The sequence below is a fragment of the Microtus pennsylvanicus genome, chromosome 1 (assembly GCF_037038515.1).
Source record: "Microtus pennsylvanicus isolate mMicPen1 chromosome 1, mMicPen1.hap1, whole genome shotgun sequence".
NCBI classification, from domain to species: Eukaryota; Metazoa; Chordata; class Mammalia; order Rodentia; family Cricetidae; genus Microtus; species Microtus pennsylvanicus.
In genome coordinates, this window is record NC_134579.1 from 39,213,827 (window position 1) to 39,240,722 (window position 26,896).

At 43.6% G+C, this 26,896-nt stretch overlaps 1 protein-coding gene and 1 pseudogene across 2 annotated transcripts in view; one reads left to right on the top strand and one right to left on the bottom strand.

The window, feature by feature from the left end:
• Positions 1 to 725: 725 nt before the first annotated feature.
• Positions 726 to 26,896, top strand: part of LOC142843904 (transmembrane protein 45A-like) — a 70,506-nt gene continuing 44,335 nt past the window's right edge. The window contains exon 1 of one of the 2 annotated variants that reach the window (XM_075962020.1): positions 726 to 1,070. The gene's annotated coding sequence lies outside the window, so the exon portion shown is untranslated. The remainder of the gene's footprint in view (positions 1,071 to 26,896) is intronic. The other variant, XM_075962011.1, reaches the window with a different exon arrangement.
• On the bottom strand, positions 8,227 to 8,594 carry LOC142839122 (large ribosomal subunit protein eL34-like; annotated as a pseudogene).

Here is a 26,896-nt window from a genome sequence, read left to right on the forward strand (position 1 = left end):
GGCTGCTGATTGCAGATCTCTTCTGTTCCCCACCCCTTCCACCAAATCAAAACGTCCTTGGCGTAATTATACAGTTCTCACAGGCCAAAATAAGAGTTCTCTCTTCGCAGGTACTAGCCACCTCAACCGTAAATGAACCCCAAGCACTCCTTCAAGCACTCACCCAGGATTTTTCCACAGAAACGAACACATTTCTCATGAGTTCGGATTTCCGTAAAAAGTTCACAATTCCGTCGCTAGAATACTGTCCCCAAACAGTGTACTACTGACACCTATTTTTCTCTCCCCTGAGAAAGTGTAGATCACGAAAGCCTCGAGGAGGGCCTGGACCGCCCTATTGGAGGCGTGGGCAGCGCGCATCTCCAACCCCTTCCTCTTGGAAATGCCAGCGGCTTAAGGAACTGATGGCTGGCCTTGCTCGTCGCCCAAAACGACAGCGATCACCTAGTTTAAACGTAGCTACTTACAAGGCCTGCTGTCAAGGGGTGAGGGCAGAGACAAATTCCGAGTTCTAGCGACCTCTCCTCTGCCCCTCCCCAGACCCCCGCTGCCACGCAGTGCCACATCAGCGACTGCACAGCGCGCCCAGCTAGGTTCCTTTCTAGGATGCGAGTGGCCCAGTGGGCGGAGGCGGACAAAGCCCGCAGGAGTGGCGGGCTGTTTCACCAATCGGAGACCAGGGAGGAGACTTGACAGCCAATCGCAGCCCAAGCCAGTGCCCCGCCAGGAAAATAGATGAAGCGCATCTGGACAGCTGTGCTGAGAAAGTTTGTGGGCCCCTTCCCGGCCTGCCATCCCCAAGGCACGTCTCCCACGTCGCCTCCTGCTAGCCACTTGCTACTTATTTATTTTTTTTTCCCAAGAAGCACTCGGCAATTCAAGCTTGAAGCTTTTTATTCCCGCTACCCCCACTCCCCATGCTAGGCGAGGCCACATCACATTCAACACGATTTAACTTTCATGGGGCTTTGCGATCCAAAGAACAGAAACAGCAACAAAAACCCAGCCGCCGTCTGATCCTAACTGTCACAGTGGGGAAAGTAGGGTGCTGAGAGAACGGACCAAGCTGGGTAAGTCTTGAAGACAGGGGACATCTTCCTAGTCCTGCTGAGATCTCCTGTGCTTTTGCCCTTCTTCGGGACCTCTTTTGGGAAGGGGAGATAACTGCCTCAGGCAGGGAGAAACTGCGGAAGCATCGGGCTCCTTTCTTTGTTTTGTGGACGTTTTTCGTTTGTTTGCTATTTAACATTTATGAGGGTAGTGCTAGTAGGAGATTTGGAATCAGAAGTTTGGCGTTTTGTGGTAAACCTTTCTTCATCCCAAAGGTAACTCCTTCCTTCTCCTCCTGTTCCTGTATGACGCTGTGTACATTTTCAAATGATAACTATCCTCCCTGACTATTTTGATGGAAAGACTGAGAAAATGCTGATGTATTCAGAATTAGTATAACTTTTGACAAATTATTTAAAACTTGAATCATACCAAGGACTTACTGGATCTTTCATTTAAGTTGGAATGTAGTTGAAATTGCAAATGTCATTTTTCAAAGAGGGAAGCCTAAATTCCTCTATGATTATTAGCAAAATAATTAAACATGTGATGGACCACTTTGTGTGTCTGTGATCCTGTAATTACTTATTTAACCTGTAATTCTATCAAACTAATATCCACAGTGGTTGTTGCACATGCGTACTTACAGATGACTCTAGTTTATATGACAGGATTTAGAAGTGAGGTGTTGGGAAATGCTGAGCTATGGATGGCCCAAGGCCCTTTCCTTCTGCCTTCTATGATTTCCTCCATCCCAGGGATGTTTTGAACTTCAACGTTATGTTGCATGTCGTTTACTCTTGGGGGAGATCTGACTCAAATCAATCTTTAATTTCTGGCTTTTAAAGCAGAAACTGTACAAAATTTGTAAGGTATGTTTTGGTCCACAAAAGAAGAACAATTAAAGTAGACTTAGGGATGCAGGGTTAGAAGGACATTATTATAAACAGGCAATAAGAGATAACGAAGATCAGTTCCCAGCTTCACAGTATGATCTAGGATGAAACAGCCCACCCGGTCCCCAGCATTATCCTTTGTAATATGTTGATAATAAAGTCATTGCATACTGATGGTGTCTAGAGTACTGAGTTAAAATGTTAACTGTTAGGCCAGCCTGGCATATGGTGTGGCTTTGCTGTGTTTCCTTTCTTTCTTGCCCTCCTTGCCAGCTTCTGCACATGGATATCTTCTGTGCCATTCCGACTTCTTGAGAAACTAGGGTTTATTCAGTTCTGACCACTTGCTAGCCAGGCTCAACATGAGTCTGTAAAAGGGAAAGCATCACGAATGGACAGCAAAGACGGACTGGTAAAGGAGGCCTTAGATGTAGAAGGGTCTGGAGAGCCGATGGTAGAAAAGGGCATCTGAATGCAGGTTGGTTTCATGGAGCGGCTGTCATTACTGGGAAGGGATTTTGACAGTTTGCTTTAGGGGTGGTGGTGCTAAGAGTCACAGAGCTGTGACAGCATCTAGGAGCAAAGGGAGAAGCACAGTGGCTGGGAAGTGTGGAGCCATCCTGGGGGCATTGGGCGGGTGTAGGGTGGTGCTGGCATAAGCTTTCTGTTGACAGGCCAAGCTCCATGAGAGGGATTGGGCTGTCCGGTACTGAAGCAGAGTTTGTGAAGTAGATTGGTATGGTAAGCTGAGCTGACACCAGTTGCCAATTGAAGGGTTTGTGAAATGGTTCATTTCTGGGGTCTCCACGGCTTGTCCAACATGCTCTCCTCCTGCAGCTGGGGTGGGCAGGACTGGATGGCTCACCAGGACCTGGCAGTGTGAACGTATGCAGTGATGTTTTCCAGCTCTGTTCTAGTGGTCTGGTACCCCGGGACATTACCCAGGCTAGTTTTCATTAACAAGGGCTACTTGGCAGTCTTCGACAGGAGTGTGATGGTTAGAACCCTGCCCTGTTCTCATATAGATCCCGTGTGTACAAAAGAGATCTTTAACATCCTGCTAATAAAACCATCTATTCCTGTGCTAATATTTAGAAGTTTAAAAATTACAACTACTGAGGTAGATATGCCCTATCACATGCACGTAAGTGAAGTGTCAGGTTTGAGTTCTTGCGCTTTGTCCCATTGACACGGACAGAGAGCTGGGTTCTGGTGTGGCTGCTGACCTCAGCCAAGACACTGAACCAGTATGACTCTGGGATATCATGTATGAATGATCTTCCGGGTCCCGTAGGTGGTCATATACTCATCACCTATAGACTTTGGAATAGTCTGTTGTCCACAATGCTATTTTTGAACACTTGACATTTGGCAAGTGCTCTGGCGTTCAGCTCATGGCACCCTCACAGAAACCATCTGAAGGCTACCACCGCACAGAACCTCGCTTTTACTATTGAGGAGACAGAGGCACAGATGGATTGTATACTTGCCCACAATTCATAGTGAACAGGCGGCAGTCATAGCCTAAGTCTAGCACAAAAACCTTCAAGCTTTAACCATCAGGCCACACAGTCTTGGGTATTTGAGAAACTGGCTTTTCCTCCTCCCTCCTTTTCTCTCCTCTTCCCTCCCCACTTTATTCTCTTTCTTGTTCCCCACTTAATCTTCCTTTCTTAGTTGCATGGTTTTGCTATGTAGCTTAAGCTAGCTTCAGATGTGTGATCCTCCTGCCGAGGATCTTCCCAAGTCCTGGTGTCACAGGCTCTCATTATGCCAGGCTTCATTGTTCTAGTGTGTGATTGTCAGAGTCAACCAGACAATGACATCCCTGGAGTCAGGGAGGAACTGAAAAAACTTGCCTGGAGAGGCCAGAATAGCAACAGGATTCTGTCTGGGAGGTATGTTCCGTACCTCTTGGTGACTGGAGACGCTGTGATGCATATTAAGTGGATGTCGTTGCAGCCAGACATCTGTTTTCTTGTCTGAACTGAACTCACTGTGGCATCTGGATTTAAAATAGACAATAAATGTCAGCCGGTGTCAATCAGATGATTATCTGCATTAAAACATGACCTGGGAGACCCCAGATGTGTTTTTAAATCTTTGGATACAGAAGCACCCGTACTTTGGGGGCTTTACGTCGGCCCCCAGAGCTTCACAAGACTGATTTAGGAGTAATATAGAACAACTGGGTAACTACATGTGCTGTTCTTTTCACCAGACTCTCCCTGCCAGGCCTATTTGGCAATTACTGAGCTAGTAAACGAAATGAAACAAATGCTGAGATTGAATAAATATTCACATGCATTTGAGGCAAGTTACTGGGGCCCCGATCACTCTTCTCCCTCTTCTGCACCATGGCTTGAGATAAATAGAAGCTTTCCTCTAAATGCTGTTGCCATGTGTACTGCATCATCAAAGGCACAAATCAACAGAGCTAATTGTTTGTGAACCTAAAGCCACTGCCTCAGCTTCAGTTTTTACAGGTGTGTTAACAAGTGTGCACTCTGTGCCGTGGTGGCATTTCATTTGTATGTTAAAGCTTGCCTGAGGATCAGAAAAGTAAAACAGCTATTCTGACCAGCCGTACAGCCCAGGCCACACTGACACACACCTTTAATCCCAGTAACCAGCTTGCCATAAGAAACCAGGTGGTAGTGGTGCCCACCCTTAATCTTAGAACTAGAGAGGATGATAAAATGGGAGGAGACAGCTCTCAGACACAGTCTCATTCTCAGATTCCTGGAGGGAGGCAGGATCATCGTTCTTGGACTGAGGTCAAGGCCAGTGACTGGCTGCTTTGCTTTTGAGATCTTCAGGTTGAACCCCAATATCTATCTCTGAGTTTTTATGAATTGTGCTTCGCTGGGAGTACAGGTGTGTGCTAACACACCCAGCAAAGCAGTAGCAGAAAGCTGAGTAGCCAACACACAGCCTCCTCTTCATAGTCTTCTCCTTGCAGACCTTTGCTACGAGTCTCTTCTCAGCTTAGTTAAAGGTTACGAACAGGACCTCATTACACTCTTCTGACTTTGCTTCAACAAAGATGTCAACAATATATAATATACTCATCTCAACCAGACAGTTGAGGCACACAGAATTTCGTGAGCATTATCTTGTCACAGAGAACTAATGTTGCTACTTAGATGAAAGAATGTCCTTTTTCTAAGGTCACACTGGCATCAGGAGAAGCTTTTCTAACGGGGCTTGTTTGCATCGCATCCTCTCTCAGGTTGTTGGCCTGTGAACCACCTGTGTAAAGTTGCCCTTGACTTTAGAGAGCCTGCTATGACTTTGACATTCAGAGGTCTCAAGAAAACCTTGGAAGATAATGAGGCCTTTCTCCCAAACCAGCCATCACCACTTGGGACCAGCCTGTTTCTCTAAGATGCCGTAGATGTTCCTAATATGGAAAAAGGGACACAGGCAGATACCTTGTTCTTGCTGTCCTGAGCAGAGAAGATTGCCCTCTGTGACTTTTTTCCTTAAGAAAAAGAAAATTTAAAGGGGATGAGTTGGAACAAGGTGTCACTTTCCTTGACAAGGAATAAGGTGACTTTATCTGCACCTTTCCCCATTATATCTGAAATTCCGCAGGTTCGAGAAAAAATATTTACAATATTTCACAATTCCTTTAGCAGAGAGAAAATGGGCTTTTAGAAAAATAATGTCTGTGAAAGTTGATCTCCAGAAAGAAAATTGTGCTACTTGAGTAGTAAGAATTTTAAAGGTGTCTGATTTCAGTCTCTTTTGATTGAATACTCTCTTTCCTCATTACCTCCAAAAGATCCCGCCATTCTCTGGACTGTTCTACAGACTAGCACTGCGGTATTAACACAGCTTCCCTGTTTGAGTTTCCAACTGGGGCTCATAAAGCCTGTCAGTGGGCTGGTACCCTTTATTCTCAGCACTTAGAATCAGGCCAGTAGGCACTGTTTGGGGAAAGTTCCACCCACGGTCCTAGCTAAACAAATAAATGACCAAAATTAAATCAGACCTCTTCTAGGATGTTTACAGAGGGTGTTTTTCATCCTGCAGCTTCCTTCCCAGGAGCACTCACTTGGTGAAGCCCTGATTTATGCTGTGTTCCCATTAACTCTGTGCTGCAGAGATTTCTTGAGTGCCGTACTTATTGCTTGGTGGTAGTAACCTGTGCGAGAAGTTTCCTGTTCATTCTTGGTTGCTTGGAAGTATAGCTGGCCCATTTCTAATTTGAATTAACAATCAGTTGCCAAACTGACACTGTTCCTTCTATGTAAAGGTTGTCTGTCTCTGCCCCAGAGTCTATCAGAAAATACATTTTCTGAAATGAGTATTACATTTGATTCGATTTCAATTCAGTAGAAGAATCAAATCCAAAGTTTATAAGTTTTTACAATTTCAGATAAATATTCCTTTAAAAAACATATTAGTACCTTAAATATGTCTAAAGTTAAAAAATCAATTAAAATATTATAATATTGAGATTATAGGCAGAACATTTCCTAATCAGTAAATGCAAAATCTGAAGCCTTTTCATTGTCTGAGTCAGGATCGCACTATATAGCCTAGGTTGATCTCTCATTCATGAACTTCTCTATCTCAGTCCCTTATATGCTGAGATTATAGGCATGTGCCACCATGCCTAGTTCAAAATCCTAAAAATTTAAAGTACACACACAATGGCCAAAAATTTTCAAATGTCACTGTATTTTGGATTTCTGGTTTTCTGATTAAAAATGCTATAAGATCTATACAAGTATTACTAAGGCTAAGAACCTTGGAAAGCAGAAACATTTCTGCTCCCACACATTTGGGCAAGGGCCCCCAAATTATAATTAAGTTTTCATAATTCAGAAGACATTTTTCACACCTAATAGACCTTACATTTTAATTTTGGGTGAAAGCAGACTAAAATGGCACGTGCCACTTTGATTTTGTAGCTATGGGTGTGTGTGTGTGTGTGTGTGTGTGTGTGTGTGTGTGTGTTTGTATGTATGTATGTATGAATTCCCCAACTTCATTCCCCTTTAATTTCTCTTGATATGTCCTTTTAATTTGAACATTTATCTTCAGCACTAGGAGTTTTTTCTCCCATTTATTTGATTTTTATTCTCTATTTACAAACTAGGCATAATACTGATGATTGTAGAGATATGTTAAAGGCAGATAAGAAGCCAAAGTTGGAAGAGGAGAGATTTGGTAGTATGTAGTACACTCAGGCGTTTTTATTTCCTGTGTACTTTAATGTAATAAGTAATAAATATTTAAATATTAAAACCAGTAGTGGAGAAGAAAAAGGGTTATCGAAAATGACCACATCCACTTGGAGATAAAGGAAGTCAGGATGGTGGGAAATAAGATGTTGAGGACAGATGGAGGAATAGGGTTAGAGGCCTGGTGGCGTCTTATTTTTAAGCAGGTACCATGGAAGTTATACTCACCCAGTTTCTTAATCGGCCTAGTGTTGAATTCTGAGCTCTATTTTGCTCTGCCCTGCGTATGGACAAGCTGCCCAAAAGCAGGGTGACTGCTTTCCCCCTACTGCGTCTATGACTTTTTGCATGAACTGTTCTCACCGAGGAGCAGAGGTTGAGTCAATACTGAATTCGCCTGCAGCACAAGAGGGAGACTTCCTAGAGACATTAGTCCTTATTTCCTCCTCAGAAACGTAGGCTTGTCTGTCCCTGTTCCTGATGGTCACTATGGGAAAGATAATGAAGAGATGTGTAGGGTCAGGCTTTGTCTACCATTTGCTTCAGAACTGAGCAGTTGTGTGCCCATGTTGCTGTGAAACTCTTTCTTCACAGAAAGAGGCACGAGCTATCACTGTAACAAACACCTCAGAAGGTAGAGACCTGGTCCTCACTTTGAAGATGAGGTATCTGAAACTAGAGAAGAGTGAGATTTACAAGACCATACAAAAGTGAAATGAGAATTTAAACCCAAGGTTGCCTCTTTCCAGTGCTGGAACTCAATAGTATACTGTTGTATATTATTATATTCTGTTTTGGTTTTTCAAGACAGGGTTTCTCTGTCTTGGAACTAGTTCTTATAGACCAGGCTAGCCTTGATCTGCCTGCCTCTGCCTCCCAAGTGCTGGGATTAAAGGCATGTGCCACAACCGTGCGGCTTGTATACTCCTTCTTCTTCTTCTTCTTCTTCTTCTTCTTCTTCTTCTTCTTCTTCTTCTTCTTCTTCTTCTTCTTCTTCTTCTTCTTCTTCTTCTTCTTCTCCTTCTCCTTCTCCTTCCTCTTCCTCTTCCTCTTCTTCTTCTTCTTCAATTAAAAAAGCCACACGTTTATTTCGCTTTCTGACTCTGAGCTTGTGCCGTCAACACTTTCACAACAATTTTCTGCTCCTCAAAAAGGAAAGCCCGCTTGATCCTGTCACGGACACACTTGGCACACATGGAGCCACCATAGGCCGGGCTGACATGCTTCTTTGTCTTCGACAATCTCATGAGGACTTTCGGTCTCACAGCACGAACCCCTCGGAGTCAGCCTGGGCACACACCGCATGCTGATTTAGGTGCCTTTCCAACCTTCTTGGTGTAAAGGTAAACAATCCTGTTGCCAGGAGTTCGAGACAGCCTAGTTTTGTTTGAGGCTGTGTTGTAGGAGAGCCTACGACGGTATGTCAAAAGCTGGACCATCCTGAGTGCCTCTAAGCACCATCCCCGAAAGAGCTATACTATTCTTCTTAAACACTAAATTCTCTCATTGCTTGTCACTTTCCAGGGTGTGGCTAAATTCACATCCAGTGTGGGCACAGGCATTCCAGGCATTCCTGGTACACCTACCTCTTTATCTTGATTGCCCAGATCTCTTTCTCAGTGTCCTGGGATCCCAGGATAGTAACATAATTGTCTTTTTTGGGCCTGATCCACCTCCTTTGGTTAAACATCCATCACTCTTTGCCTGAATCACTACAGTGGATCTCAGAGTATCTGTAAAAGACCATTTGGATTTTGTTCCTCAGATACTTGCAGCCTATTTTTGCCCTGTAAAAATTAAAAATAAAAGGAACATTCTGCTTAATTTTTTTCTTTTATTTCAAATAACTTAAAAATATTTAGATTCTTCCTATACATTTCCTTTCAGTTTCTGTATTTCACAAAGGTGGCAACACACTCTTTTGCAGACCAGACTGGTCTACAGACCAATTTAAATGACGCTTTCACTACTGACGTCATGAAAAGACCACAAGGCATCCAGACAAAATGTGCAAACAGACAAACAAACAAGTAGTGCAAATAACACACACCCTTTCTCCTTCTTAGACCCCATGACTTTGAATTTCATTTGAAATAAAGCCAGATGTTCGCCCTGTCCTAAGAAGCCTGGGTCGCTCATCTGGCTTTGTTTCTGTAGCTACAATTTTTCTTTTCTTTTTTGAGATTATAATATAATTACACCATTTCTCCCTTGTGTTCCTTCAAACAAATAACCCCTACCTCGCTCTCTTTCAATTTCATGGTGTCTTTTTTGCTTTAACTGTTGTTACCTGTGTGTGTTTCTAAATACATAAAAACAACTTGGCTGTTCTGTGTAGGAATATAATTTCAGGGCCGACATTTGGTTTGGACAATGAGTTGGTTTGTTCTTCCCTGGGGAAGGCTTTCTCCACCCTCAGCATACCTCATGTGGGGCTGAGACCTCCTGAGCCTTCCTCAGTTCACAACACCATGTCTTTGTAGTCACCATTGCTCAGCTGGTGCTTAGGCGGTCAAGTTGTTGAAACTTGATGGGTATAGTTTCAGGCACTTCAAGACGATACAATCTGACAGCTAACTCCCTGTTCCTTTGGCTCTTACAACATTTCCATCCCCTCTTCTGAGCCTGTGGTGCTTGAGTTGTTTTGTAGACGTATCCATTGAGAGTGGGCTCCACAACCCTGCATCTCATTGGTTGTGGTTTTCTTCAGTGGTCTCCTTCTGTTGCAAACAGAAGTTGGCTTGGTGGGGGGGGGGTGAGAGAATGAGGACAGCACATGTCTGTGGGTAAAAGGACACATATTTTAGAATGCTGTTAGGGACCATGCTGATTTAATAAAATGGCTGTTGTAGCTTCGCCTTCACGGTCCCTGACTTCATTAGCTCTGGGTAGTTGGCTACGTTTCCAGTAATATTTCCAGCATTATTTCCCTCTTGTCGAGCAGGTCTTCAGCCCAATTAAAGAGCTATCTATTACTACCAAGGTATGTGTGCCAGTACTGCACCGTAAGGGTTATTGTATCCTGCTGGTTGTTGTTGTGATCCATGGGCATCATAGCTGGCTAGGGCTACTGGTTGCTTCCCTTCTTTGGAAGCTTGCACGGTGCCTTCTGGATCCATGAAATCTAGTCCTCAGAGAGGAGGCTTTTAGGTCAGTTCCAGCTCAAGGGCCATTGGTCCCTTTGTCTAAAGTGTGTAGTGTCCACCCTCGTCCAGCTTCCATCCCTACCTTTGTTGCCTAGGTGTCCCTACTGCTAATAACAAGTGTTCAGAGGTTGGCAAAAGGTAGGTTTACAGAGAACAAGCAATGATTGAAGACGTGAGAATCATTTTGATTTGCTCTTCCATCTATTAGATCAAGCATGGACAAGCGCTTACATCACTGTCTCTCAGGCAGTGAGAACCTTTCATTAACTTCAGAATGAGCAAAATGGGAGGCAGAAAACCAAGTCCCAGAAAAGATCTGAACAACTTAGCTTTAGAAGAAGAACTTGATGATCCCCTGGTCACCTTAGTGTGAAGATGTCTGTTCATGCTTCCTAAGTGTTTTTAGACTGTTTTCTTCAGGGGAAAAAAAAAAAACAAGACTATGGAGAGCTCATCCCAAATGCCTCTAAGATTGGAGAATAAGATGATGGTGGCTCATTGCTGTTCCCTTGTTCCCATTGCTAAGGATTCCTTAGCAGGGATCATGACTGCTGTTGTCGAGAGATTAAATAAAGAGCTGAGGAAAAACATGTCTCCAAACAGTCTCCTGTCTGGTTTGGCTTTGGCCTTTGATGCTTGCTGTTCAGAGGATGTTCTGTATGGAAGTATCCAGGACTCTCACCTTATCTCACCACTGTGAATGCCTGTGGCAATACATCCCAAGGTGGTAGCTACAGCCAGAATGGTTCATGGACCCACAGAGAGCTGTGGCTTCTAGAAAGCTGAACTGACTATATCCGTGATTTTATTTTCATTTTTATTTTTTGGTCTGTTGCATACTCCAGGGACTTCTGGGCTCACAGAAGATTATTCCTCTGTCTTTTGTTAACTTACTGTCAATTCAGTGGCAAACCTTTTTATAGTTTGGAAGGTGGATATGTCAGTTTGCTTTTTTTTCCCTACAAATCCAGGTTTTGATAAATGATTCTGAAGTAGATAGTTCAAGGACCATTCTTTGAAAATGGATAAAGTAACTTTTTTGCTATGCAATATTAATATTGGGTGAAAAATGCACTGAATGTTAAAGCACTCTCCTACTACTGCTGATAAGTAACATAGCTAGATTTACCTTTGGTTTGACACAATTAAAAATATCAGATAAAATATTTAAGTCAGTGGCTTGTATAATCCTGGCCATGCAGTACTGAAGAAAATCCAGAAGTCAGAGGATTAAGAGACGGAAAGCATACTTGCACAACCACTTTGGAAATCCAGTGGTTTCTCAGAAAACTGGGAATCAACCTACCTCAGGATCCAGCAATACTACTCTTGGGCATATGCCCAAAAGATGCTCAATCATACTACAAAGACATTTATTCAGCTATGTTCATAACGTCACTATTTGTAATAGCCAGGACCTGGAAATAACCTAGATTCTCCTCAACTAAGGAATGGATTTTAAAAAAAAAATGGCAAGTTTACATATTAGAGTACTACTCAATGGTTAAAAAAAAAATGACATCTTGAATTAGCATGCAAATGGATGGAACTAGAAAACATCATCCTGAGTGAGGTAACCCAGACCCAAAAAAGTGAATATGGTATGTACTCACTCATGAGCTATAAACAAAGGATATTGAGCCTATTGTTCATGATCCTAGAGAAGCTAAGTAACAAGGTGAACCTTAAGAAAACCATAAATAGATCCACCTGGAAAGTGGAAATAGACAAGATCACCTGACAAAATTGGGAGAATGGGAGTGGGAAGAGAAGAAAAAGTGGAAGGGGAAGAGGATGGGAGAAGGGCAGGGGGGAGGAGAACTTGAGGGAATGGGATAGTCGAGATGGAGGAAAGGCAGAGATGAGAGCAAGGAAAGAGATATCTTGATTGAGGGAGCCATTATGGGGCTAGCAAGAAACCTGGCTCTAGAGAAATTCCCAGGAATCCACAAGGATGACCCCAGTTAAGACCCTAAGCAATAGAGGAGAGGGTGCCTGAACTAGCCTTGCCCTGTAGTCAGACTGATGAATATCTTAAATATCACCATAGAATCGTCATCCAGCAACTGATGGAGATAGAGGCAGAGACCCACACTGGAGCACTGAACTGAGCTCCCAAAGTCCAGTTGAAGAGTGGGAGGAGCAAGAATATGAACAAAGAGGTCAAGACCGTGAAGGGGTCACCCACTGAAACAGTCTACCTGAGCAACATCAAAGGGAAATGAGAAATGAGCTTGGCACTCAGACAAGGCTAGGGAGGTTGCCCAACCTAGTCATACTAGAAAGCCCCTAATCCATCAGTCATGGGGTAGACCAGTTTGGAAAATCCTCCTGCGTAGTGGGGAATTACTGGTACCAGTATCAGTGCCAACAAATCGTAAAGTAGCACTTTTTCCAAAAGTCCAACTGTTTCCAGTCACTTAGCCTTATCCCAGACAGAGCTGAAAAATATTTATAAGAATTAAAAAATAATCTACTTCCAATAATCTACAATGTCTGGCACCTCAAAATTGTACATCAATTGTATTTAAAAGTGAGGTCACTATGCTGAGCTGTCCCATGGAGGAGTATTTCCATGCTTGGTTAAGTCAAAATAATTGACTTGAGTGTAACATTTTGTACATAACAAACCAGAGGCGGCTAGACTATTGTCTGTGTTGATATTTGCTTTGGCTCACGAGAAACAGTTCATCTTTGATATCTGATACTGTTGAAACAAAACATATTTTCCCGTTTGCTACCTCTGCATTGAATTACAGCGAGCTACAGCCAGCTAAGATGTTATTCAACTACAGAATATGTCCTGAATACTAGTCAGTGAAGGTATGTAAGTGAGGCAGTGTTAATTTCCTGAGAAGACTGAATGACAAAGACTCAAACATCTTAGCGGGCAGTCAGGGCTACACTGCGGGCGGAGCAAGAGCTCAGCAGATTTAAGGTCCAGAGCCTTTTAATCCCAGTGTGGTTCATGCCAAGGGTGAAGAGAATCTTATCCCGTCAGCGGTGTGGCCGAGGCTGATGATGTAGGACATATTCATTCTCAGGGGTTAGAGTCTACACAGTCCCTGTCTGGACAGCGGCTCTGCAGTCCACACCTGAGCTTCACAGGTTGAGCCTGGATGTCTCTTCTCCCTCTGTAATTTTGACCCATTCCTCCGCAGCTCCGAGGGTCAGCCTGACTCTCTAACCTCTGCTTATCTTTGTGAGACTTTTCCCTGCCAGATCAAGTTTGGTTCCCATGGATACAAACTGGGCCCAGATGTTCTTTCTGACATTGCCTGTGCAGAAATGGGATTTTTTTTTACCCCCTATAATTAGATTCTTGCTGGCTAGAAAATCCATTTGTATAAAATGTTGACTCGAATATCACAATGGGGTGTCCCTGTCATTATGTAATCAGCATTTTACTCTTGGGGGAAATTCACATGCAAGTAAAGGGTCAGTCTTGGTGAAAACTGATTTCCTGCCAGTGGTCTTGGAATGCTTAGGGCACTCCCCGTGGTAACTGCTGTGAATGGGGGATTGGACAGGAGTGGAGGGACGGGGAGAGTGGAAGTCAGCATCATGATCACAGTGATGGACTTCATGGTCAGAACGATTCCCTTGATCCATTTATAGGATTTGCCAGTTACAGTACAATCCCAGACAGAGTGCCTCAGGGGAGCTTAGAATTTCAGTTTCCAGCAGTCATGCACCGAAAGAGATTTTGGGTTTTTTCCTCCTCCAAAAGAAAGGGACAATGAGAGGAGATTAAGACTCTTGCTGCTACTGTCTCATGAGCTCAGGACTCTGTATTTCTTAACACATCTAAGAGGGCGAAGCCAAGAACAAGCTTGAACTTTCTTCGGAGAAATGCGCTGAAACTTGATATAATCTAGGCGATGCTAATTATGAAACATCTTGCTGGTTTTGCCTTTGGTTGATAATTATGTTTTCCGGAGGTGACAGGCAAAATAGGGTGGGGCGAGGGAATGGAATTGTTTCACAGAAGCAGCAGCCTGCTGACAGGTCCTCAGACGGGAGGTGGTACTGTCAGAGAATTAGCCCGACCGTGGGAAACAGTCAAGAGCACCCACTTTACCACAGTCTCCGTCTTTCCTTCCTCTCTCCCCCGCTTCTCTCTCTCTCTTTCATTCTTCCTTTCTCTTTCTCTCTCTGTCTTTCTTTTTCTTCCTTCTTTCTTTTTCAATGTGCACATGTAGTTTTTTTTTTATTGATTTTTAGTGAGCTCTACATTTTTCTCTTCTCCCCTCCCTGCGTCTCCCCTCCCCTTCAACCTCTCCCAAGGTCTCCATGCCCCCGATTTACTCAGGAGATCTTGTCTTTTTCTACTACCCATGTAGATTAGATCTGCACATGTAGTTTTAAATTAGTTTCTTTCTTACAATACATTAACTTCTAGGCATAATAAGGAGAAAAAGACTAGGACAATATTTATTAGACTCGAGACTGAAATTCTAATAGAAGGTTGACAAGATAAACCCAAGTAAGCCGAACTATCCTCGCACTGTGATGACTACTGCTTATTAGTTGTGGCTCTGCTTAGATGCCATCCACATTCTACCCTGTATACTTACTGTAGGCTCTTTTCTACATAATGCAAATTGGGTTTTCCCTTTTCTTTCTGAAAAAAAAAAACCCACATATGAGCAAAGGACTAGTAAGTTAAAAAAAATCCAAACAAAGTGTTATGAGACTAAAAAAAGAATTTCTCCAAAAGCATCAGTGAGTGTGTTATGTGCTGACCATCCACTTCTGGGCACAGGGCCTTCCCAAGATGGGTTTGTATAAGCAGTGATACGCCATTGGAGAAAAGTAATTTTCCTCGCAAACTGTTGTCAATTGGAGATAGCTTCTGGGTTATGGATGGGAGCTCATATCCACTTCCCCTCTCAACACTGAGACCCCAAATGGCCGGGATCCTGGAAGGCCCTGTGTGTGCTGCCACAGGCTCTGTGAGTTCATATGTGCATCTGTCTTTTGTCTGGAAGGCATTGTTTTCTTGGCGTCTTCCATCCCTACCTCCTCCTACAGTCTTTTTGAAGACTATGTCCCCTGTCTTGTTTTTACCACCCACTAGTTTCTCTTTCTACAATTCTCATACCATTTTCCGAACCTGCAATTGTCTTTCAGAACTTCCTGCTAGTTTCATTCAAGCAGAAATTGCACAAAATTCTGGAGACTCTGATGGCCTTCCTCATTTGTGTGAATCTTGTATTGGACTTATAGGAGAATTTGCAAACCATTGCAGAGAGCCTTCCTTAGTTCTCATGAAATAAAGGGGACTTTCCCTCACCTAAATTTTTTCAGTTATACAGATTTCGAAAAGTTAGGAATGGAAGGAGCTCAATTAAGGGGACATCTTGATGATTTTGAGGTGCCCTTGTCCCAGACGTGGAATTTAGCCATTGAGGAGGGTACCCTCAGTGTGAACATGGACATCTCAGCTCTTACACTGAACCGCTCCAGAACTAGGTTTCTGTGCCTTACCAATTCCTGGTAATGTCAAGGCATGAGACTTGTTGGCAGATAAGGCTATGGGATATTGATAAGGAACGTGGTAAGGCCCGAAAAGGCAAGTTTGCATGAAATATCAGGGGCTGGAAGGGCAACAGTTTTCCTTCACTATTTGGTATAATTTCAGTTATTTCCTATGCTTTGTTTTGCAAACGGCGCTTACAATCATCTTTTTCACACTCCCTGAAGCTCAGCTGTCCTTTCCTCTTACTGGCTCACGGAGGGTTTGTGCGGGATAAACTGTCATTTTTCCTTAAGTGAGCTGAGAAGAACCTAGCCAAAGAGTTGGAAAGCCCACTCCTTTGTCTTAACTGAGTGAATCCCCCTTAATATGTTTTGGAGGATATTTCCTTTCTAGAATAAATTACATACTTATTAGGGTGTCTAACCCAGTTATTCAGTCATTGGCAATATGCATTACCTCTAGCCCCAGGGGGATCTTCTGACCTCTAAACACACACACACACACACACACACACACACACACAAATCAATCATTTTCGAAATATCCTTTTTATGATAAGACATTGCCCCATGTATAGACGTGTTCCACCTACACCTCACTAGTCTTTTCTTACTGGTAGACCCAAATGCTGAAATCACTGACTTTTAGTTTTGTTCCTGGGTTGTCTTAATTTCTACACATACAGCTCAGGTGGAGGGTGCAATCTGAAGTATTTATCTTATCATCCCCTTCCTTGGGGTTGGGTGGTTGACTTGGTCGGTTGGCCCAGGTAAGAGATGCAGACCCATAGCTGGGCAGCATTCCAACGGTAGCCTCGTCCTTTTTCTGCTTACATGCGTGGGACCTAAGTGAGGGCTGAAATGACTAATCAGAACACAAATGTGGTGAGAGAAAAAGCAAAAGCGAGTAATTACTCTTCAGTGATGGGGAAGCACCAGTTAACTGACTCACCCTCACTTCCTGATGAAAAACTCACTGTCCTCCAGCAAAGCGGCAGCTTCACACCTGGACCGATAATCAGGCTTGTGTGTCCGATGGCATTCACTGAAGAGTGCTACTGGTCAGGTTTCTTTAGGATGAGTCGGGGTGGGGGCCGCTGGCAGCAAGTGAGATGCCCTTGGAAAAACTGCGAGTGGGAGGAAGGCAAGAGAACGAGAAGAGCTGGTACAGGCTGACGGAGTAGAACCGACTTTTCCTGAGTGACATCTCTCAGGCTGGACTCACTTTTCAGCGCATCTTTAGCACTCTCAACCCATGGGGACTCATGCAAAAATAAACGTGCAGAAAATTTTAAACATTCTTAATTAGTTTCTTTTGAACAGAGATGTGTGCGAGTGAATGTGTGTGTATGTGTGCTTTAATATGTCTGTGAATGCATGTGCATGTGGAAATGTGTGAGAGAGAGTGTGTGAGTGTGTGTGAGTGTGTGTGTGTAGGGTGTGTGTGTGGGGTGTGTGTGAGTGTGTGGTGTGTGTGAGTGTGTGACTGTAAGGTGACGCACATTAGCCTACCATTTTTTATTCCATAAACACTCCATTAACTGCTAACGAAGCCCTGACTGTAGCTGCCCCAGTCTTCCCTCTCTTGTGCCAGTCTGCAGGGCTTCTGGAGGGAAACTGAGCCGGATAAACGCCTTAGAAGACAGATGTGGATTGTGACCGTTAACAGTTTACTGTGTCTCAGAAAAACAGGTCAATTCATGATAAAGAAAATACATATTATGGTTCATATAAGCATAGTCTGAATGCAGACTTTCCCATGTATTGGAGAACTTGCGCCAGCAACTTAACCTCTGGACTTCAGTTCTTTCCCTTGTAAAGGGGGTGAGGTCAGCTTCTCAGGGCAGTGAGCATCTAAGGAGGTGATGCAAGCAAACAGCCTATCGCACCGTCTGCCACACGGTAGCATCACCATGAAATCTAGAGTCTGCCAGCTCCTCCTCTAGCTCCATTCTCTGCCATTAGGACGATAGCCTGCCCAGTTAGACTCTTAGAATCACAAGTATCTCCCTACTTGGCTTCTTGGGAATTGTGGATAATTGAGGCAAAGCAAGAACTACCGAATCCTAATGAGCCTGTGGAAGTACCATTTATTTTTCTGTTAGACTCTACCATTGCTATTTGCCAGGCAGAGAAGACATTAAAGTTATATATCTTTAATGGTGAATGCTATTTCATATGATTTCGGTGACATTTTCCCTTTCTGGGACTGTGAAGGGTCTTAAAACTGAACTATAAAGCCTGCCATGCACTCTAACTTTCTATCCACATTTTCAATCCATCCCTCATTTTACCCACCCGTCGTTTATCCTTCCATCTGCCTCGTGCTTGGATACCATCTGTGACCCAAGGCTTTCATATGGAAATGTTTAGTACAAGCAAGTCTGAGCAGTAGGAACCTGGCAGTGAGGACGAATACAAGAGAAATCCTTTATTCCTAACACGAGCTTTATAGGCCATTCTTTCTTATAAAGAACAGGGTGTGGAATATAATAACGCAATGACTTAGGAAGTGAATTATGCAGCATATTAAAAGACATTTGCTATAGAGAAAATAAGAAGGAAAAAAAGAGATGAGGTACTGGGGCAATTTTTAAAATATGGTGATGTCAGAAGATCGCTTTTGAACATAGCTTTAGCGGGAAGAGGATGCCAAGCCAGGAAGCTGCAAGTTCCAATGCCCCGAGGAGGAGGCAAGTCTGGCATGTTTGAGGAGGAGCAGGAAGGCAGTGTTGCTGCTGGGAACGGGACTCTGAGTAGGAGAGGCTGAAGAAGTGGTGATCTAGTTTCTGTGGCTCATGGCAGGGGTGAGTCCTTGTGCGGACTTGGGCTTGACTTGCACAGCAGCACAGCGGCACTGACTCCAGCATTGAGAATTGTCTGACAAGGGCCAAGGCAAGACTGAGTCCAGCTGGGGATGGTTTTAGTTACCGTTCTATTGCTGTGAAGAGCCATCAGGACCAAGGCAACGTATAAAAGGAGGCATTCGATTGGGTGCTTGCTTACAGTTTCAGAGGGCTAGTCCATGACCAATACAAGGGGGAGAGAGGCAGCAAGCAGGCAGGTGTGGGGCTGGAGTGTAGCTATAGCTGAGAGCTTTCACCTGATCCATAAACACATGGCAGAGACTGAGACTGGGCCTGTCATGGGCTTTTTAAACCTAAACACGCACCCCTGGTGACACACCTCCGCCAGAATGACCACCACACCTTCTAACCCTTCCCAAAACAGTTCTAACCCACTAGAGACCTAGTATTTATATGTAGGAGATGGTGGGGGCCATTAGCAATTCAGACCACCCCAGGACCATTGTAACAGCCAGCACCAGCGTGGTGGCAGTGGCGGTGATGAGAACTGGCAGATCTCGGGTGTATTTGGGGTGATTTTTTAGTGGATTGGGAGGTGAAAGCTAATGCAGAATCAAGGATGACTAAGTTTTGTAGTAAGAGGTCCACCCTAGTCAGGTATGTTAGCAGGTATGTTCTGGGCAGTCATCAGTTAAAGAGGCAGGCTACACACTTGGGTAGAGAAGCTGAGTAGAAAGAAGCTAAGCGTTCAGGAAGAAGTCTGGTCTGAGGTCAGGTGTTTAAGAGCAGTGGGCACATGGCACCGTGTTTCAAACCGTGAAGCAGAATGAACCCCCAGAACTGAGCAAAGACAGAAGAGCCCAACAGAAGCACCCCTCAGAAATGCCAGTTTTGAGAAATTAGACATTAGAAATTAGGAGACAAGAAAAGACGCGGGCAGACAGAAGAAAACAGATGGGAAGCGATTTTTCAGGAGTGAGGCAGTGTTCGGCTCTGCTAAGTTCTGCTAGCGGCTCAGGTGAGATGAAGCTGAGATGAGCCGCCGAGCATGGAAATGGCAGGCCCTGTTGAAGGACAGATGACCTCAGAATGAGGCGGGGCACAGTGAAGGCAGAGGCCATCAAATTGCTGGCAAGATTCCTGCTGCCCCCAAACAGAAGATCCTAACCCCTTCGAGTTCCATTCTCTCGCCCTCTTTTATTTTGCTAACTCTGTTTCTCTTTGTCAGCACCTTGGAAGGAGCTGAGCTGGGATTCCCTGATAGATGAGTTTGTCTACAGCCTCTGTTGAGTCCTGAGCCTGCAACTACTTCCATCTCTGCCCAGTGACAGAAAGATTGTCATAGATCAGATGGTGAGGGAGTCCTTCATGGCATGGCTGTACACACCACCTTAGGATGGGAGGCGAAGACCCTGCTAGGAGCTAAATTCTGTCTGCCGAGTGCTCAGGCCCCTACAGCAATGTGGATGAATAGGGCCCAGGCCAAGGCTCTTTCTGACTGAAGTGGGACGTGATATGGGCGAACTTTAGGCTCTTCCGAGCTCACCATGACAGGACTTAGTTTCCTCTCAGTTGTGGCATCTTCCTGTCTGGACCTGCGGCAGTGCAAGTCAGCTTGAGTTGCTACACAGGCCCTGTGGTTGTCTATCCTGTCACATTGTGCCAGCTGGGTCTGGCATCTTGTTGCCTGTGCAGGCTATATAGGAAGAGAATGAGGCCAGAGTAGCTCAGACAGGTGACCTGGCTCCTGGTTGGGGTCATCAGATATTACTTGACACTTTAAGCTCATGACTACAAAGGTGTCTCTGTGGCCAACTCATATAGAAAAGAGTGGTGTGGATTTCTTAAATGCTGATTGGTTGTCTGGGGTTGGTTTGGGAGTTTTGTCACAGGGCTTCCTTAAGCCTCTTCTGAGGTAGCTAATGGCTTATCCTGGTGTCATGCCTACAAGTAAGATAAGGACAAACTATTGTGAAATATTAGTTTAAGATGTTTTACATTTGTTTATGCTGTGGAATATTTGTTTAGTGGTGCAAAGATGTGCTGCATTCTTATGTTGCATTTGTTTAACTCTGTAAAGCTGTGTTACTTTGCCTGTCCAAAACTCCTGATTGACAGTTAAATAAAGAGCTGAATGGCCAATAGCTGGGCAGGAGAAAGAAATAGGCAGGGCTGATGGGAAGAGAGAATAAATAGAAGAGAACAAGGAGGAAGAGAGAGAAAAGGAGGAGAGGAGGTCACCAGGGGACAGCCACCCAGCCACACAACCATCCATAGAGTAAGAAGGAAAGAGGTATATAGAATAGAGAAAGGTACAGGAGTACTTAAGAAAAGCTGACAAGGCTGGAGATATGGCTCAGCGGTTAAGAGCACTGGCTGTTCTTCCAGAGGACCCGGGTTCAATTCCCAGCACCCATATGGCAGCTCACAACTATCTGTAACTCCAGTTCCAGGGGATCCAACACCTTCACACAGATATACATGCAGGCAAAATACCAATGCCCAGAAAAAATAAAGATAAATGAATCATTATAAATAAATAAAAAGAAAGAAAGAAAACCTGACAAGAAACAAACCAAGCTAAGGCTGGGCATTCATAAGTAAGAATAAGTCTCCATGTATTTATTTGGGAGCTGGGTGGCAGGACCCCAGAGCAAAGAGTAAAAACAAAACAACAACAATAAAAAAAAAAAAGACCGCCTAACTACTGAACAGACAGTATTGAAAAGTGAACATCAGTGATTGTAACTCAACCTCCCCGAGGATATCAACCCTTCGTCTACCCCTCTCTACTTCCATACTCACCGGGTTTGCGGTCACTTCATTTTGGAGGCCATGCCTCCTGGGCCTTTTGTGGTTAGAATGGGAGGTGGGATGGGCTGGGCAAAGGCTAGCTTTAACCTTCGTCTGTTACTCAAGGATATGTGGGAGATGTACACTTAGACCCTAAACTTGTTGGCGTCTCAGAACTTAGTTTTTCTTGCTTTCCTTGCCTTTACTCTTGTGACTGTTGTCATTTTGAATGCTGAGGCTACATCGCCCCACCTTCCATCCCAATTCCAAAAGCAGATTGCTTCAGCCCTGCACTGTTGTCTTGGAGCTATCAGGCTAGATCCTGCCTGGTGTCACAGCCACTGCATTCTATCAACTCGTCCCTTTCCAATCGTTTCCTGTGTTTGCTCTAATTATTAACGTGGATGGCAGACATTAATGGCTTCACTGACATTCTGGGCATGCGTACCTTATGCACTGATCATGTCCATCTACCCACCTACTCTCCTCTCTTCTCTTGTCTGCCCTTCCCCCTTTATAACTCTCTCACCTTTTCTGTTTCTGATTTATTTCCCTTAAAGTGACTCTGTCCTGTACACCCATTTTTCTGCAAATGACTGGATTACTTCCTCGTACATATTGCATCTATAATAATTTTATACATCTATTGGAAAGTCCCATAGCCATGGTCTATTTCTTATCTGATTTGATTAGTGTTTGCCAAGCATGGCCATACAGGTGTCTCTAATATTCCCATTTCATTTCCTTTGATAAGTGTATCTAGCAGTGGTAAAGCTGAATGATAGGGGACTTCAATTCTTAGTTTTTGAAGAACCTCCATGTTTATATCTCTGAAGTCAGTGCAGATTTACACACCCACCAACAGAAGAAGTATTCTTCTTTCGTGCCCTCACAAGTGTTTATTTTCTTGTTGGTTGATTGATTTTTAAAATTTCATACTGGAATAAATTGTATATTGAATATGTTCTCTCCATATTCCCCACCTTTCCCTTCTGTCTACCCCTTTCCCTTTGAATTGTTGTTTCTTGTTGATAACATTTGACATGCAATGACATCTCATTATGATTTCGATTTTCATTTCCTTAATGGCAAAAGATATTTGGCATTTTTCCAATATGTTTGTTGGCCATTTGCCCATAATTTTAAGAAGTGTCTATTTGACCATTTTTAATCGCATATTTCTTGTTAAGCTCTTGAAGTAAATTATCCGTGCTGGGTGTTGATGTCCTTTCTGAAAAAGCTGTCAGTGGCCAAGTGCCCTTCTCTCTGTAGGCTGTTCCTTCATTCTTCTGATTGTTCCCTTGATGGTACAGAAGCCTCAGTCTGAGATAATCCCATTTGCTGGGTCTTCCTGTCCTTTGTGTTTGAAATCCCTGAAATGAAATCATTGCTTTTGCCAGCTATAAAGTTGTCTTCTTATGTTTTCCTCTGGTATTTTCAGTATTTCAGGTCTGACTTGGGTTTTTGGTCTGTTTTGGGCTAATTTTTGTAGGGGGTGAGGGATAATATTCAGTGTTCTCCATGTGGATATGCTATTTTTCCCAGCAGAATTTACTGAAACTCTCCATCCTTTGATATTCATTTTTGTTAACTTCTTCAAAAATCGGTCTGCTGAGTATGTGTGGGTTTATTTATTCCAGGTTCTTTATCCCTTTCCAAACCTCTGTATGTCTACCAAGATGACTCTTCTCTTCTCTTCTCTTCTCTTCTCTTCTCTTCTCTTCTCTTCTCTTCTCTTCTCTTCTCTTCTCTTCTCTTCTCTTCTCTCTCCCTCCCTTCCTCCCTCCATCCCCCTTCCTTCCTTTCTTTCTTTGTGATGGCCTTCTTACTAAGTGGAAGTGGCAGCACATCTTGATGCATTGGCTTGTTACATAATGTCGATTTTATTGCCAGCTGGGCTCTGTAGTGTAGTAACACTATGGCTTTGTTGGTAGTGATTGGTAGGCCATAGCACAATGCTTACTCTATGAGAGTTGGTATGACTCACTTCCTGTAGGACTTACAAGAGCTGGGACACCTAGTCATTTAGGCAGCTATGGTCAGGAGAGCAGTATATGATGAGGGCACTGTTACTTACACAATGGAATTGGTAGCCTATAAAGTGATGGAAATTTCCCTAGGCAGCGTTGATACTGGTTAAAGTGATTCTGGATCATGATGAAAAGGACTTGAAGCTCTTATCTACTGATTAGACATGCAGCAGATTCATGGCAAGATATTAGGGCTGAAACCACAGCTATTCCAGCGTGACAATCACGTACCGCCTCGTCAACAATCACATCTGATAAGGCTTGGGTTTGACAAGCATAGAGGCCCACACGAGTGCAGTGTCAGCAAAAATTGTGCAATTCTTCTCTCCAGCTAAATGGGTGTGTCTTTCTAGGAGTAAGACCTTGCTGTGCCCACTTGAGAAAAAGTTGCTTTCAGAGAGCTTTTACCTGTCCCCCCTCTGTCTCCCTGTAGGTTGAAGCATCTTTCAGGATTTGATTAATAAGTTAAGAGTTGTGTATGATTCATCTTAACTACAATGAGAATGAGCTCAGTTTGCAAGGCACTGGGTTTGAACTACAATCCAACAAAAAATAAAATAAAACAGCATCAGCAACAGAAAAGAAGAAAAAGTAAAAAATACTAAAAAGAATGGAGAGGAAGGAGAAGAAGAAAAAGAAAAAGAAGACAAATTCTCCTGGCAGAGATGCTGGGACCAGTAAAGAATGGGAGAGGCAGATTGTTATCTATGCTAAGCTCAACTTCTCTCTCTGTCTTCTTAGGCTGGGTGCCTTGGGTACTGGCCAGGGGCTTGCACTGCTGTATGCACGTACACTCATTTACACAGACACACACCCTGAATTCTTTTAGTCATTGCACCCAGCAAATATCAAGCAGGAGTGAGTTGCAGGTGAAGGAAACCTGAATTTGCTCTTAATTGGGTTTCAGGGTGAAAGGGGTTAGCACACAATGTGGGCTATGCCAGATCAAGATTATGGAGCATCGTATGTATGTATGTATGTATGTATGTATGTATGTATGATGTATGTACATATGTACCTATTTATTTTGTTTCACAGTATGAAATAATGCCAGAGCTAGTCCCTAGGCCACTGAAGGCAGTTAAGGCCAATAGAACCACAAAGTTCTATGTTGGAAGGGTAGGGCAGTGACTGCTGAGTCTTCTGTCTTCTATCCTGGTATCTTCAGTCATAGGATCTAGAGGAGGATTCTACATGTAAGTAGTCACGCCTTGGGGCTGATGGGAAGTTCCATGACTTGCCAGTTCTAGAGGACAATATCACTCTCTCTCTCCCACAGCATTGTAGCTCACAACCCTGTGTCATAGACCTCCAAGGGTAGAGTTATTCTCAAAGCCAAGACATTGGTGAGCATGCCCCTCTTCAGGTGGTGAGGTGTAATAGCCATGAGGTCCTAAAATGAGAATATGGTGTCCTGTCTTCCTACAACCTTAAATAGGATCAGTTCAAACTACAAGACCCTACTCAAAACAGCTCTGGGCTTCAACACTAAGAGAGTTCACCAAGAGACACTGGTGTGGGAGGTCCTTTTGTCTCTGTGTTGCTTTTATTGCTTAATGAATAAAGAACTGCTTTGGACCTATAGAAAGGCAGAACTTAGGTAGTCAGGGAAAACTGGCTGAATGCTTGGAGAAAAGAAGGCCAGAGTCAGGGAGCCGCTATGGAGCCACCAGAGTCAGACATGCCTAAACTTTGCCAGTAAGCCACTGCCACGTGGCCATACACAGATTAATAGAAATGGGTTAAATTCATATGTAAGAGTTAGTCAATAAGAAGCTATAGCTAATGGGCCAAGCAGTGATTTAATTAATACAGTTTCTGTGTGATTATTTCAGGTCTAAGCTAGCCAGGTGGCTGGAAACGAACAAGTGACTCCTCCAACAAGATACAGTGCCTCCTTCAAAGCTAGCCTGCTCTGTAGACCACAGGGTTTGCTTTGGCTTTGTTTTTAATCTATGGCAGTAAGTCTTCAAGATATCAACCTTTTTGTTACTAGAACTTTCTCTCTTACTGGGATTCTCTCTTTAACTGTTTTCCCAGCCAAGTGGAGCTCCATCTGCCCAGCAGCCATGGTGTCAAGTGGTAGATTCTGGGACACACCCTTTCCTGTACTAGTATGTTATCTCAAGACTGGATTTCAGTGGGTTATGCCTGCAGTTTAATTCAATACCTCTGGCATAACTACAAACCCCAACGAGAAGATATACTCGTGTTTATTTCTATGCCATGGAGGAACAGGCTCGTTCTTGGTGCCTCTATCATATGTCATTTTGCTCCACCCTAGATAGGGATCCGTTTTAAAGATCCTAACTCCCTGCTGCCGCCCATTCGTCTCTCATTGTCTTAACTCAGTGATTCCAGTTTCCAGTTCTTCAAAATGATTTGTTTATTTATCTTATGTGTATGTGTGCCTGAATGTGTGTGCCGCCTATGTACAACTGTTCAAAGAGGTCAGAAGAGGCTGTCAGTTAAAAGTAGTTGTAAGATGCCATGTGAGTGCTGGGAATTGAACCTGGGTCCTCTGCAAGAACAGCAAGTGCTCTAAGCCACTGCACCATCTCTCCAGCCCACTTCTGAGTCTCTATATTACAGAATATATGGGCATGGTATTATTTTACAAAGTGGAGCGAGTGCATTTACTTTTTTAGATTGAGAATCATTTATGTCTGTTTATTAGATTCTTCCGGCTCTCCCTTATTCTCACCTTTTTGTTACTGGTACTTAGGAAGGGGGATGTAGATTTCCCTCTGGTACAGCTCTCTCCAGGGGAACAAATGATATTCCAAAGCAAAGTTAAGGAGATATAGCACATGACTTAAGAAACATTTATGAATGCCACTCATAAACATCCTTCATGCTAACTCTAGAAAATGGACATTTTTGTCTGGGATGTTGGAAGTAAGAAGGGATTAAGTTCCTTTTGCCATATCTATACTTGGAGATGCCTGACAGCACCTATGCCCTGGTGGAGGGGAGGAGCAGAAGGATATGACATTGCATGCTCTCTCTTAGGCCAGCAGGCCAGCTCAGCTCTCTGACCACACTGTAAGTAGCGTTGCTTCCTCCTGTCTTACCACATTATGACCACATTTCACAGGTTTGTGGAATTCCATATATTCCCAAGAAGTTAAACTGACTTTGTGAAGCATATAGTTTATGAATGTGGTACTGCAAGTTTAATTTTTATTACATTTATTTATCTTATATGAGTGCATGTATATGTATGTGCATGTGTTTGTGTGTGTGTTTCCATATGCATGTGTGTGCTGATACACTGTGGAATGCTTGTGTAGAGGCAGAGGTCAGAGGACAACTTTCAGGAGTCCATTCTCTTCTTCCACCATGTCAGTCCCTAGGATTGCAGTCAGGTAGCGAGGCTTGACTTCAAGCTCCTTACTCACTCTGGGTTACTGAGTATTTTGCTTCCGCTAGGTGCTGTGGTTCTGATTTCTGGGATTTCTATGAAAACAGACATAGTTGAGCTTACCAGTTGTCTTG